This window comes from Ruditapes philippinarum, unplaced genomic scaffold, assembly GCF_026571515.1.
Source record: "Ruditapes philippinarum isolate M1 unplaced genomic scaffold, ASM2657151v2 ctg3928_1_1_1_1, whole genome shotgun sequence".
Classification (NCBI taxonomy): domain Eukaryota; kingdom Metazoa; phylum Mollusca; class Bivalvia; order Venerida; family Veneridae; genus Ruditapes; species Ruditapes philippinarum.
In genome coordinates, this window is record NW_026863809.1 from 6,701 (window position 1) to 24,082 (window position 17,382).

Consider the following 17,382-nt stretch of genomic DNA (forward strand, 5'->3'; position numbering starts at 1 on the left):
CTTTCACAATATTATACATTTAATTACATTTTTAAAATTTCTATGAAAACCAGTATTAATATGAAGGCATGCTACTATAAGCTTTTTATTCAGCATAAAAAAGTAAATAAATAATGAATCAGCTATAGAATACGGTTTATCACATATCAGACGACTCTCTTTAAATGTTCTCAAATTCATCATTAGAGTGATAAAGTTCTTATATATTGACATCCAATAAACGCATTATAGCAACACTCATTCAAGATTAAACAGATGACCATGTTTGAAACCAGCACAATATTTTAGTTAATATATGAATACAAATAAAACAATATAAACTTACCTCCAATTACATTGTACGTATCCTCTATGGATGTTTTCAAGTATCAATACAATCAAATTTCATGAACTACTTAGTTATGATATTGTGTACAAAATATTGTATGTTCTTGCACGGGGTGATTAATATCCTGTTTTTTCCAAACTTGTAAGTAGGATTACCAGAGGCTTTAAATGCTGATATAACATAATTGAAAGAAAACATCAGCTAAAGTTTTATATTCCAATGATAAAGGATGAAAATATGATTATTTCAAATCGGCATGTGATATTTCTTCTCTTTATGTAACATAAAATTGCTTTCAGTTTGATTTAAGTTTACAAATTACTTTCACTTTGTCGATATTCGCTTTCATCACATTCATTAGCAAGCATATGATCAAACGAAAAAATTATTTAAGGGACCAAAAAATATTTTTCAGTGACAGAGTAAATCGATTCCTTGGTTTCGTTCTTTGTTTGTAATGTTTTTACCACAAAGCGTTCACAGAGTGAATAATCTTTTATACAACAAACAAGCAAGTCATGTGTAAGATAATAATTTTATTGAGTTTAACTTTACTCTTTTGTCAGAATGTTATCTACTTATTAATAATATTATCGAAGTAATTTGTTATAATTCAAAACATTCTGATTTTTTTACACAAGGCAATAAAACATACGTAGAAAACATGTCAAAATAACTAGCTTGTTTGTTCCATGAAAAGGGAGGTTGTAACATCATTTCAAATTACTAGCCACCATAAAATGACATTATTCCACATACATGGAAACTCAAACTTCAAATTCATATATAATTGAAACAGGGGTTATAAAATACATATCAGGTAGGTATTAAGAGTTCTCATGGTAAAAGAAAATCAATAGTAACATGGCATAATTTGAGAGCATTGGAACCTTCACAAGTTTAAGTAGTATCGCCTTAAATCAATGTAAACACTCAGAAAACACAATTGATTAATGAACGGTTTCGCCCTTTTTCATGACTGTTTAGACTTTTATATTAAGTAAAACGAGCAAAGAAAGAAACTATAAGCATAGTGTGACTATTAAAATATGAAATTATGAAATACCCTGCTGCCACAGCAAAGAGTGAAAAAATAATAAAAATATAGGTATTGTTTTCAAAAATCTATGGACATTTTGGTTAAACACCATTTATTACTTGGCTTTTGCATTGAATCGTTAAATCATTTCAATGAATAATATATACCTTGATGGTACATTCAAGTATTTGTAAGACCCCAGCAATTCCCGTCATTTTAATATAAAATTTCATTCTATTGTGATAATGGCAAAATATTTAATATTATACTAATGAATTTGTGTCGTTTGAAATAGCTCATGCGATTAATTAAATTCAAATTTTTAATATGTTACCATGGTAAACATTTGAAAATCTCCGAATCATAACTTTCAATAACGACATTATATCTTTGAAAATGAAACCAAACTTTTCTGTTCGGTTATGTTGATAGAAGCTAAAAACTTTTAGAAAAATGTAGACTCGTCAATATATATGCATTTTTTTCTGCTATGATGAATATCTTAGACAATTGCACCTTTTAAAAAAGAACGATTTATTTAAACTAAGATAAACAATGATAAATATAGTAAACATACTCAATGTATTGAACAATCATTTCATTTAACAAAATAAGCAAAGCTTAAACAAAGTGATTGCTTATTCATTCATTTAAGCTTTAGTTTATTTTTTAGAGAATGCAAAATCCATTATTCAAGCTCTCATAATCTTTAAAGGCTTGCATAACTTTTTTTTGTCATTAATCTTACAACAAGACTTAGTAGCTGCTGCCATTAACTTTCCGAAAAATTGATATATAATTTACTGCATATAATTTATAATAACTACAAGTGTACAATTTTTGTTTTTCGTCGCTACTTATTACTTTGCATCATAGTTCAATTCATTTTTAAATGAAAGTACAATTTGATAAACTGCATGACAATAGATTGAAGCATCTTAATATAATATAAGCTTTCCCGATTATACATACATAAGCAATCTTCAACACTGAAAGTGGTAATATTGCCACAAAGGTGAGGCAAATATTACAGCAAGGATTAGTTCAGGGGAGTATCATACAACTGCGAAACAGCTTTATCCCCTTTAATTATTACCCCTAATGTTTTCCCTAATCTTTGAAAACATCAGATACACATATAATATATTAAAAGCACTTAGCATATTACTAGTTTTAGTAATGTTAGAAGATAATCATCGTTCACAACCTTAGTTTATTAATAGGAAACACTGTGTTATTTAGTTGTAATGTTAAGTTATAAGATACCAAACAAAACTTCGTACAGAATTTACAGGTCACGATTTCCAGACATTATCATTATAATATAAACGAAAAGTCATTATTTTCTGCCACGGTTATGATGCCATTTATAATGACACGGTATGAAATGAAGAAGTATCTTTCTAAAATGAATCCTTAGAGACGAAATGAAATGCCTTTCTACTTTTAGCATTTAATTTAGTTTCTAAAATAACTCAAGGAATCTTTCAATGTATTGTTTAAGTACTTTTCTAATTATATATTTTTGTAGACATAATCATTTATTTTGAGCATTTCTGTCATATTATCAAGATTTCTACTCATTCTAGCTGTGTTGTATTGTGTGTATGGTTTGATTAAAATAAGACTTACATTACGCATGAGGGCAACAAAGATAAGTATTCGTATCTCTAAATTTGTGTCATATAATTATCAGTTATATTATATTATAATAACAACACATGAATTAAGATATATATTTGAAACGAAGCACGTAATGTGTGTAGTGGTTTTCTTTTTGTTTAATTGAGAAGCGTTCCTACATCTTATAATTAATTACATAAAATTACTTATCACTCATTAATTTTCTTTATATATATATAGGCCTGTTTTAGATTCATCATTTATATAGAGAACAATTATTTTGCGCAAGAGATGTATCAACGTTTAACTTATATTTGTTAAAACAATTAAACAATATAACTGCAAATCGGCTCTTACTCGTCAGTAATTAGTGTAGCCGCTTTTTCATGAAGAGACCAGTGCTGATAGTGAAAATTGTGATTGGCATATTTTAATTAGCCAGGTCAAGTGTTTCTAAGAAGGCTGATAACACTGTAGCAATGTGAGGATATATTCAAATTTATTACATAGATAATGCACGTGGAGCTCAGCTCGCAGAGACAAATGAGTACACAGTAACTTTTTGATCTCCTTTTAACTCTAAGAAAAATGATTATTAATTGCTGACTGTTTATATTTTCTGGAAAAAAGTAAGCAAAACATTATTTTGTTTCATATGGCAGGAATGAATTGCATTAACAATCCTAGGTATTGTTGAAAACTCATTGTTTTACTTGCGAGATTAAGTAATTGGACCCCATCCTTGTTTGTACGTGACTGCTGGGGAAAAATAATGTTATGCTTAATTAAAGAGGTGACACTTTCTATATTTTTATCTGATATCGAGTTGTAAGAGCAGATTTGCAGTTATATGGGTAAGAGTTCGATAAGACTCCCTACGGTCGTCTTAATACGAACTCTTACCCATACATACCAACAAAATAGAACCTGGCAAGAGATTATCAACGTTTAACGTGTATTTGTTAAAACAATTAAACAATATACCAATAAAATAGAACCACGTCAGGTTCAATCTTTAAAGACAAAATATTACTATATAAGAAGATTAAACAATCGGCCCTTTCTTTGAAGATTGGTCAGGTTAATGCCAAACCGGTTTAAGTCGTAATTATCAAAACCGCCTGCTAAATTATACACGGTTAATTTGAGTACAGCCTTTTTCACAACGCATTGTGAAATATCCGATGCATCGATATTTTTCTGTCTAAATAAAGAACGAATAATAGTTTCAATTTCACACCAAAGGTTTCATTTTAAATAGTTTTAACACTTCATACATGTCATAATAATAACGTTTTGAATTACTGCTCCGTCTAAATTTTTTTATCTTCTTAAAATATTCAAACATCTTATCTAAAAATGTATTTTATCACAAAAAATCGTCTGCTAAAGTAATGAAAAAATGAGACGTACAAAGAAATAGATCCTGTTCTAGAAAATATTTGTTATAACATAATGTAATTTTTATAGAAATTGAAAGTGTTAAAAAATGTCGTTTTTATTAAAAATAGTAAGTGTCTTTCTTTTAACTAAATGTAAGTTTTTGCAATATTCGTATTGTTACCAATGTATTCAATCTGGGATGAAAATGAATCATGAACAAAAAAAATATATTATTATATCTAATCATTACATCGTAAAATTGCAAATCAAAATATTATTGCCATGTCTTGTTCTTCATTTTATACGCCTTTAACCACAGTATTTTGTCCGCACATTTATTTGCTTCGTAAATATAATCATTTTCTTTAAAAACAAACGAACTTTTCTTGATATTTTAAATTGTGACATTGTTAAACTGCATAAGGCAACATAATTAAATGTCGGTAGATTTTTTTTGTCCTGCAGCATTCCTCCCTCGTTTCGGCAATATACAACATTTCTTTTTTTTGAAATTGTTTGATATTAAAGAACTTATTCATTTCTTTTTTGAAATTGTTTGATATTAAAGAACTTATTTATTTGTTTATGATTTTAGTTTTGATGTTAATTTGCTCGAATAACAGTTGTGAAAAGTTTCAGATCAATTACTTCCACCATCATCTTTCAAGAAGAATGAATTAGCTTGTGTCAAAAGACTCAGAATGAGAAAAGATGAAACGTTTTAAACTCAAATCAGGCTTAGAATAGCACTTAAACACGCTTTTCCAATTAAGTCATAACAAAAATAAATGTCTATGTTGCTAGGCAAGTAAGGAGTAATAATGCAAGGGTTTAATTTTCAGAAATCTCAAGGAATTAATCATGAACTAGTGATGGAATAATGCCCTTAAGAGCTGTGCATAGTTTCTGCAACAATTTGCAACTCATCAAGTATCATATTTAAAAGTAACACTTGGATTTTGTATTCTCAAAGGATGTTGCTTAATGCATTATTAAGTATTTCAAAGAAGAAAAATTGATTAAAATATGCATGACAGTTATGTTGCTTTAAAGTCAGAAGACGTGTTAAATATGAAAATTGCTTGTTAATATGTTTCTACAAATTCCTAATTAAGAAAATACATTTATCTGAACCGTAGTTCATTTGATCTTTATTGCATGTTTCAAGTAAATTATTCATGCTGATTGTACTGCATGAAATAGATACTGCAAGGATACTGCACACACACGTCTGTTTTTTGTGAGTACGGTTCCTTCTAAGCCATTGTGGCAAATATTATAATAAATGTACGTTCAATTTGCAAAGAAAAATTTTCTTAAGTTATATTTGATAAAAGTAATACGTATATTTATATACATTACACTATTTGATTTGTCTTGTTAGTTTTCCATATTAATTTATGGCACTCATACAATTTGATGATATTTATTTTTGTATTCATAATACTCTTGACAATTCAAGAAATTGTTTTGAAAATGATGCTGGGTAAAATTCAATTTCGTAAGGCAATTATTCATATTGTCCTAATGCATGGTAATCAATCTTTATGTATTTTAAACATCTAAAAAACGTGTGTGTTACAATCACTATTCTTTCTGTTGAAATTCATGGTATTTAATGCAAAAGGAAGTGTTTTATTTTCCTTCATTTGTATGTGTATGTGTGCTGGTTTGTTAAATTTATTATTCGTGACGTATAGCTTACGATAATGTGCATTTTTATCATTTCAACCGGTATTCTATTTGATAAATGTATCAAGTTTATCTTGAATCGATACATTATGCAAGTGGTGAGCATGCAAACCGCTCTTAATACATGATTGATATTACAACATTTTTAAACACAAGTTTTTTGCCATTTCTTAAAACGTTTTTTATGTTTTCGTTCCCGAGGAATAAATTTCAATAATGCACTATACATTTTCTTGATTAGAAATACAGCGTATTTTAGATCATGCAAAAGAAAACGTATTATGTTCTCTGTTTCGTGTGCATAATTATTTTTGTTTAAATTCGATTACGAATCTTTAGTATTTTTGTATAATTCTTTATATTATATGTTACAATTGTAACAAACAAACCAGTAAATGATTACTGAGAAAGCTGAAAGTCAACAAAAATATGGAGATACTAACTATTTGGTGCCAATTGCTCTCTTATTAAGGGCACATGCATATTATTCTTGTGAACCATACGTAATTTGTGTATGAATTGACAAGAAAATTCATTGAAAGGTCAATAATAACAGCCGTATAAACGCACCTGCGAAAATCTCTAGCGATATTCATGTCAAATATTGTGTGTTTTCCTGGAGCGGATAGTAGAGTTTGTGGACGGTAGCTTTTTATTTTCCATTATCGTCCTTGAACAGGATCATTCAAACCGAACATATAATATTTAGTTTTTGCCATCGCTACAGAATAATTATATAAACGTATTTCCTTTGTTTCTTCACAGTTGCCTGAAGAAGAATGTTTGAGAAGCAAATCAAAGCCAAGCTATTTCTTTATTTCTTAAACGATGCATGAACTTTTAAAAATATATACCAATCATTATGATAATATTCCACGTCATACAATTATGAGATGCGATTTTTACTCCCTTTTTGTGAAAAAAAATAAATGAAATTCTGCTAAACTAAAATTTGCTGGTGTAATTACAATTCATCAAAAGATAATGGAGAAACGAGTTAAAAAAGAAATAATTTCCTTCTTCATTTAAACTTTAAACGCAGAGTAAATGATTTGTCATGACAAAACATAATTTTCTGTCTAGCTCAAGATTTTGGAAACACATAATATTACTGGAATCTAATAGATTGAACGATATCTAACCAAAGTTAAATATTTAGGTAAATAACTCATTTTATTCTTAATGCGGTGTCCTTTTATGTTAGAATGTATGACAAAACGTTTCGTTCATTTCGACTTATTTTCTTTTTTCTTTCTTGCATTCTTTTGTTGTTTATTTGTTTATTCATTTAAATATCTGAGTTTCCCCAATTAATTTAATACTCCGAAATACCGGACATAATCCCAGATGATTCATCTAGATACCATTTAAAATGCACCTTACATCATTTTTATTTTCAACCAAATATTCATGACATAACTATTCTGAATGGACATTGCTAGTTATTATAATTGTCTGCATTCTTTCATGTAAATTCCTCTTTAATCACAGGAGATTTTTTTTTAATCTGACGAATATAGCGTATACTAAATACCTTTATTACAATATAAAAATTATTTTAACATGTTGTTATAAGCTTAACGCTTGATTATGTCCCAGTTGAATCGTCTTCCCATACAAATATCAATATTTCGAGCTTATGTTTTCGCTTGATGATAACCGCCTTTGCAACTTATTTAAATTGGAAGTCAACTCTAAATGTTATCGTTTTTGTTCTATTGAATCGTAATAATAATCACGAAATTAATTACAATATTATACATACATATATTACAGATACAGATACAGACATGTAGCTTCCGTAAAATTTTGTATTTGTATCGCATTCTTACCCTCCCCCACTTTGGTCTGATATAGACTGACAAACCAAAAACAACTCTGACATGATATTTTGTTTGGTTCAGAATCAGAGGTAATCGCTAGACTATTATCAAACTTTAATCCAAACTTGTCTTGAAAATTGTTAAAAACATGATATTAAGGTTTATTTATATTATAAATATTTCATATTTTTGATCTTAATAAAAACATACTTTACAGAACTATACGAAACATAAACACTGTGGCGACATCATTTGACGATTTAACGAAAAAGAATGCAAAACGTTACGTTGTGAAAATCAGTCAAACTAACTTAAAACCTTAATTTTTATAATTGACCATTTAATTCGTTTGTTTTGCTCTTTGGCCATTGGTACAAGTAGTGTGAATTAGTATTCTGTATTATAGTATTCATTTTGCTAATTTAATGGCACTCTAGGGAACATTCAGTGTTATTTCTCTGGTGTTGACATCTAACGTGCTCTTAATCAATTATCAAAACATCATTTTATATAAAATAATTTGCCTTTCTTCAGAATTGAGACATTATGCAATAGGCATAATGTGCCATTAATTATGAACTATAGTCTGTCCCATTAAAAATGGAAATGAACTTTTGCCTGGTATGAAATAACAAAACGACGTTGAATAAAAAATAAAACGTTTTTGTAAACTAAAAAAAAGTCACCCTCGAGATTTTTCATGAATCTGAAGATTCCTACATTGCCAGTTTCTATCCAGATCCCATTTTTTTACTTTAAAACTCCTGAATGACATGACTCCTACACTTTTGATGCTCCAGATTTTTTAAACTGATAATCCGTCTCATTATTAAAACATTGTTCAATTTGTGGAGTTATCTTGGTTAGCAAATGAAATATGTAAATGAAACACATCATAATTCAGCATGTTCCAAATCCATAATTCAAGAACGGCCCATCAATTTTAGTGTCAACATCACAATGCTTATGGATTCCTGACGAAAAAAAACTTTATTACGTCAACAACAATTGACGAAATATATAACGTAACAAAAATGCCTCGCGCTTTTTATGGATGATTTCAGTTGCGGCATTGACAGAGGGCGGTTAGGCATATGTAACCTCAAACAGATAATTTTAAGGGTTGAGATAAATTTGTCTTGATGACATTTAAAATAATTTTGTTTACCCAGATTTTGCAACATAACTGTAAAAATTACACCTTCAGTTCATATATAACTTTTGATAACATTTAAAAATAATTTTAAACACACTTAATGACATGAATCTACAACAGTACAATATTATTTCCATTAATTACATATAACATTCGTTTTGATTTTATGTTTTTAAACTATTTTATATATTTCTCAGAAATAATTTCCCTACATATTATCTCGTTATTCAAGACTACTGTAAATCCTACTCTTTTAGCTACAACATATACAATACGCGGTATTTTTTCTGCCGCGAAAAATATGCTAGATCTATTGTTTTTTGTTTTTTTTTCACTGAATATTTTCAAATTTTAGAAAGGCTAAAATTATTGAGAACGTCACTCGGTGTTTCTCTTTGACTCATATAAACATAATAATTTTATGTTACACTTTGAGTCTACAAAAAAAAACACTTATTGTCGCTTATTGAACACTCCAATTTAAACTTACTCCTAATAATATCAAATCACTGCCGGTATTTCTGGACATTTTGTTGAATTGTGAGACGGAAAGTTACATCTGTATTTACGAGCTAAAAGTGTATAGGCCTACGTTTGATTGCTTAAACTAGAAAGCATGATATTATATTCTTATAATTTACATTTTCCTCGAACGCGAGTCTGTGTTCTCTCGTTAGCGAGGGAGTTAGTTAAAGTAGACACTGCGGTAAAAAGCAAACCAATGCTGAACGTATAGTGAATCAGTTTTCCATTCTTTATATTTTTTGTCAGATTTGTATGATAATGTAGTATTTGTTGGTGATTTCTTGTGAAAGTTGAAACCTACGGAAAGTTTTAGCGCACGAACATCGCACCCGGAATAAGAAGGGTAACATATTTTTGTATCCCATCGAACCTGGTCAATTTATTTATTTTTGAATAGACGTGATACACACTTATGGACAGAATTCGTTGCGGTATTCAAGATGCGCACTTGATTTAAAAGCTATCTAATATCAAATCACTTCATTGTTTTTTTTCTCTAAAAAAATATATTATACGACAGTATACTAATATCATGGTAATTAATTAAATCTTTGCGTAGAATTTATAAAGCTTACTGATATTTTCACTTCAAATGATTTTGATTATTTTAAATAATGGTCTGCTAGTAAAATAATTTACTAGCAATTATTGCCTTTTTGACACCAACTTTGTTGTCATTTTTCATATTAATGATAACATTAAAATTTTAGCTATTGGTCAGTAAGTAAATAAGAATTATATTTTTTTTATAATTACCGAGTACATTTCACGCTAATTGTGAGACGAACCCTAAATGACGTCTATATGGGCGCCGCCATTTTGAAATGGAAGTCACGTCAGGTTACAACGTAAGTCAACGGGAAAAAATTTTTTTTAACATTTTGACCATATTGCTGACTTTATGAAAAAAATGAAAAACATGCCTAGAGATATTGACGTCAGTGTTAAGATGACATTTATTTAAATGATTTTACTATTATATTAAATAAAAAATGGAATGTTCAAATTTGATGGGACAGACTATAGGATAGCTATATATATACTGTATATTATTCATACCAAGCATAATTTCTGTCATTTCCATTTTGATAAGATAAATTATGTAAAGAGTTTGACAGATTAAAAATTTAGGTAAGTTTCAATTCTTTTGTTTTCTTAAAATGCAATAAAGTGAAATATTTGTTCTTAACACTTCTTGATGACTCATGTGAAAATCAATTAAGAAGATAATGGTATAATGGCGCATTTACCTGATTTCCCATCGGCAATCATATTTATTAAAATATTCATGACGCAAATTCTCTAAATGGACATTGTTTGAAATAATCGTCTGCATCTGTTTCTGCATATAGTTTTCTTATAATTATAGATTACCTAACTTATCTGATAAATAATTCCAATTACTATTACATTGCATTTATAATATGTGCTATAGCATGATTGTTGCCGAAAAGTATCCCTCTTGTCACTTCAAAGAAAACAAATATTTTCAAGCATCACATCTTCTTTTTTTTAAATTTCCTTCTTATTTAGTATATTGAACATCTTGGGATGCAATTGTAATATCTTGAAAATGCAATTATTATATTTAGGTTCTTTACTATTATGCATATTGTTATACATCTATTGGCTCTGCATCAATAATAATTAATCACACTGATGAAATTCTCTACCATACCTTGATGTAAATCGGTATAAAAATAAGTAATCAACATTCTTGAAATTGAAAAAAACATGTGTACATGTACAGACTCAATCAAACCGAGTCTGTGATGCAATTTCATGTAATTATGTTGTGATTAATGCTACTTTGTTTCCAAATTTTTGTCTTTTTATACGGTTATGAAGTATATATTTTTATACAAGTTATTCTGTCATTGCCAATATTACCTGATTGCTTGAATATTAAAAGAAACAGTGTACAAATTTTAAAAGGAATCTCATGACGTTGACTTAGACACCTGCAATTTATATTGAAATGGAAATGGTGCTTCGTTGTAACATCTCTATATTCCTGAAATAGATTAAGATATCTGTATACAAATTGGATGCTTCTGACATGAATTCGGGAGTCACAGTAAGCATCTACATATTGGCATAAAATACAAAATGATGAGCTCAGTCTTAAACAAACTTTTTCTAAAATTGTGTTACGTAACAATTAAACGTAGAAAATAAAATTAAATCATTTATCATAGGAAAAGAAAAATTTAATAGCAATAACTCCATCATAAAATATTTATTTAGGGAAAGTCGTTTAAAGAAAACAAAATGATGACATTCAATCACATTATATGCAAATATTACGTCAATTGGTGTATGTAATTATTTCTTATCAAAATGATTAATTAATGTGCATTTCTCCTGCTATGCGATGCTATTTACTGTGTTTTTTTCCCAACAATCGATCACTATATATTAATCTGTATAGAGCCGATCGACTAGAACTGTTATCAGATCCGTTCCAGCTGAGAAAAAGAAAACAAATCGTGTTCTATTGCGTTTAGCAAAACTGTCGTAATCAGTTATTTAAGCCTCTTCCTACATGGCTGTCGTTTTTATTAATGACGTCGAAGTCGTAAACAAATAACACGATGGAAAACGCTGATTGTTTGAAATAACATACAAAAGACTCGTACGTGTGACACGCCACTTTGTCGAATCATACTGACACCGGGATTGCATTTCTATTAATTATAAACAATTCAGTTTTATTGTGATGATGTTGTGAGTGAACGGTTTTTTTACAATATGCATTGATATGAGATGTATCAAATAGAAAAAAATACATTAATTTTGTTAATTTGGAAAGTGTCTTTCAATACACAGCGAAAACCATAGGACTGGTGCAAAAGTTGCGAATTTGGTATAAACATAAACTTAAGGAATTAAAAAAGGACATAATAATTCTCTTTGAAATTTCTTCCAACAAAGATTAATAACTTGAAGTATCATTTTGAATTAATGAAATATATATTGACTTAATTTTCCTTTTATGTATGGTCTTCTTTACGTTGAAATTAATAAAACGATGTCATTAACTAACCATTGTATTAGTCTATTAAATATGTCATGCCATAGAATAAATGAATCCGTTCAGACATAACAACGTCCACACACACACAGAGTTATATATACAGATGTTGTTTACAAGTGTGGATTATGAACATGTATAATATATATTTATATAGCATATGATAAAATGTTCTAGAATAAAATAATACTATCCATTAAGTAAATGTCCATTCTAAATCACTTAGAACTTTATCAACATTTCTTTTTAAGCAATATATTTATATGATTTTACAAAAGATACACTTATTTTGCTTTTATCATTATTAATGGAGAATGCGCCCATTGGAGACCAATTGACTAAAATACAACGTTATAGATTAACATCAGATTCTAATTTTGTGTTACAACACTTTTTTATTAAAATATGCTTCAGTAAATAAACGTCCAGACAACATTATCTTATGTATCCATCTTTAACCTAATGCTTTCTTAATCATTTCATGTCTTATATTGTCTCGATAATCAATGTGAAAACTGTTATGATGTCTGGTTTTTGTGTCCTTTAAGTGTAAGAATGCCTTAGAATTACTGTTTACTCAATACTTGAGTTAATAAGAAACAATCTTTATCAAGCTTACAAATTAACGATTTTACCATTTACCTAGACATCTGAAACACAATGAAACAAATATGACATTACAATGATACAAGTAGGTGATCATAATGACAACTTAGTTAACATTGAAGTGTACTAAGTATAACGAGTTTTTTAAGGGATAGGTGCCTTGCTGTTAAGAAACAACAACAGAAAGCATGATATTATATCTTCATTCAACCTAAATGTTATACAGATAAGAATTAATAGAACACCATATACCATTGTTATATAATATTGATATAAATCATGTTCTGTCTATTAGGAGTTATGTCAAAATCAAACAAAACTGATTTCCCCTTAATTTTAAAGTGCAAATCGACTAAACTGCACTCAATGTCTAGAGTAGATTTTTCTATGGAAGAATAATTAAGCAAAAACATTGAAAGAGGTTTCTTGGTATTTTTCCTTCAGTTCAATACATAAAATATGAGGGACATATTGAGTGAATTATTTGCTTTTCATATTAAATATTTTACAGTCACAAAAAGCATATTGTCTGTAGAAATTTGGACAATAACGAATGTATTGCTTCCATCAACTCTTTTAATTGTCGTAATTCCTGAACGAACGGTGGTGTCGGTATGAACATAATACTAAAACATTGAGAAATGGAATATAAATATAAAATTTGAAATTTTCTTCAACATTTGTTTAAGCATCTTGATGTAATAATCTGTTTAGCTGTTTTCCAAACGTTAAAATATCAAAAGATTTTGCGGGTACACTGATATAAGATAATGTGGAGAAGAAATGTGAAAGTATTCCATTCTTTTCATTTAAATGTATTCACTGAATTATGTCATAATACATGATAATATTGTAAAGCATTTTTCTTCCGCTTCATAATAATTTCAATGAAGTTTTAGTCCCTTCAGGAATATGTAACCCTATCTCATTTTTAGAGATGATGAATGTTCCTTAAAATATTGCAGGCAAAAATTTACAATTTTAGGTCATTCCTTCATTTAAGATTTCCTTAATGCAGTGTCACATGATACTTCGTCTAATACATTCTTTAATTTCCATTGCAACATAAAGATTCTCTTAGGCGACAAAATATGGTTTGATACTACTTCAGACATTTTCGGAAAACAGCAAGGGATAAATTTCATTATTTTTAAAAAAAAAAACCTTTTTTATCCCTTATTTTTAAATTTATATTTTATTTAAAATGATTTTTGTTAAATTTTGGCAACGTGTTTTTGAAAAACACCAAATTTTTTCCCTTTCAAAATTTTTCCCAAATAAAATGCTTTTAAAACGAAACATCAATTTGAAAACTTAAACTTATTGAAAGTTTAAGTAAGCACATCCAGTTTAAATTTTCTTAATATTTATGCATGTACAAATATCTTTTACAAGAAAATGACATCTCGCCCCAGACCTAGCATTTTAATTTTGATGAAACATTAAAGTCAAAATACAAGTAGGTGTATCTATGAAATAACGTTTGTTTTAAATATTAATGTAATTTAACTTTGACGGATTTTAATATATGTTCATGTCTAAAGTGGTCAAAATCTTGCCCATAACGTACATTCACAGGAAGCAGCCCCTGCCACACCCAAGCTATCACAGCAGGGCACACAGAAGGCACCAAACCCAAACCTGGAGTCGACATAAGGGCAGCGAAACGAGAGGGACAAGTAATGTGTGAAATAATTTTAACAACTAAAATGGATTTTCTTAAAGAGAAATTGATCAAACGATAAACTTCAAAAATATTAGATATGGTTAAATGCTGATGGTAAGTGTGAGATACAGTACCTCATGTCTGTATACATCAGATAATTAAAATATTATTTAAAAAAAAGTATGTTTGGTAAAAAAAAACTGTTCTAACTAAATCACTTTGAAGTCTGTTAAAAGTATTTCTAAATAACAAAATTTATGAATAGAAAATGATAGATTCTATATATTTTTTTACCAATGTATAAATACGTATGGAAAATTTTATTTGCCCATTGTAGACAAATTAACTGAAATTAATTGTTTGATATAATAGATAGTTATATTAAGTTTTCTATTAATATTTTTAGTTTCGTGTTAATCAAGTATGTGTACGGTTTTGTTATTGACAAAAAAGGATAAAATAATGTAAGGTAAATATATAAAGGGCAATTATCCAAGAACGGATCCATAAATAGCTATGGTTCTCTGCATTTTCCATTTTCACTATATGCCCTCTGACTTCTGTTTCAAGTGACATTATAAATGTACAACATTACTACTTATGTTTTAAAAGTAATTGACACAAGAAAATAAAAAAAAGAATAATTCTGTTCATCACAACTTTCATTCATTTCAAGCGCATGACCCCAGACAAAATCCATAAACATTTCCCTATGCAACAATTACATTTTTATATATAATTTCGATCGAAATAACAATAAATTGAGTCTAAATTCCATTCTAATAACATTATCACTTAATCTTAATTTGATACGATATATAATGCATTGTCCGTTAGGAATTCTCTCAGCGATTGATTGTATGATATTATATGATATTTTAATAAATATAATATTTGCTATATAAATTTCATTATCACAAAACAGATAACAGTGACGTTTGTATTCTATGCTATGATTTAGATCTGATTTTATCATTTTGAACACAAATACATATTAAGAGACGCAAACTAAAACAGACGACATTTAATCACGTTATCTTAAAGATACACTGTGATATTTAACTATTTAGGAAACTGATAACATTGTTGTCAAATACTGGACAGTTCAAGTTCAAATGCGTATAAACACAATCACGAAGGCTGATCTATAATATGTAATTACAAAGCATTAAAACAATAAAGTGTGAATAATCATACTTTAATACAAGAAAAATCCATTCAACTTCCATTCTCAGACTAATATTATGATTATAAAACAATAATTGATAACCTATGTTTAAGTACATTTAGCATAGTGAAGAAGTGATTTTCCTAACGTCATTTGGTTTGCTGACGTCAAATTGAGTGTTATACATTCGCTTTTATACTATGCATATATCGTGTATTAAAGCACTTGATAATAAAGCGTGTTACAATTTTTCATTTGGCCATATTGCTTTATATTTGGAGTGTATCCGAAATAATTATCTGTCATCTCCTTTAAAAAAGTTACATATAAGGAAAGGAAATGGTCTGTGTAATTTTCAAACAAATCATAATTATACAACTCTCCTTGTACTTTATGCATTTGAAGTTCTATCGAAATATGAAAGAAATGTTTGTGTGAAAAAAAAGAGTTCGTTATATACTGTTGTTATCACATATACTGATTCTATTGGTTCCGAACAGAACAGCAACACCTATACCAGACTAAGCCTGTGCCTTGCCCAATATGTTGACAGCTGAATAGTCTTTCACTAGATAGTAAATTTATATTATTGTACCTGAATACATCAATAACAAATGTTTAGATTAGTATATACAGCAAGTAGATTATATATCATAAAGTCATTATATTTGAAATAGACTAGTACATAAAACATTTTGCAGTTTTGAGAAAACATCGGAACGTGTTATTTTAGGCTACATTTGAAACAGAATCAGGCACTGGTTGCTATGGATTAATTTAAAATACAATCGAAAGGATAATAAGAAATAATAAGGAACTATGCTAAGGTTCAATATAAATTTGAACAAACTGATTTATATATCTAACGATTTAAAACGTTTTGTAGTTGCGACGTACAGTTAATTAATAAAACGATACCATAAACGCGATGTCTTTAAAATATCAAACAAATAATCTTTTATTTATGTTTTTTTTTCTTTTCGTTTTTTTATAGTTTGACGTTTACTTCAATGAAACATTTAGTTTTGTATTGCATATTTGATTATCATTTCAAAGAGCCTTTGAAATCTTTCTCTGATGATGACTAATCTAGTTATAAAGATTCATGTTCCCTGAGCTTTGTAATTTATAAAATAATTGGGCGCAGCTGTCTTTCAATAGGAAAATGATATTGCTGTTATAATTCAAATGTTATTTGACAACATGCATATACTTAATTGATTTAGTTTACATGATTTGCATTTCCTTTTGAAATCCAATTATAATATACCATTACAGACAAAATAAATAAATCGTGATTTCGCATTAAGTTATTTAGAAAAAAAACTGAAAATATTGA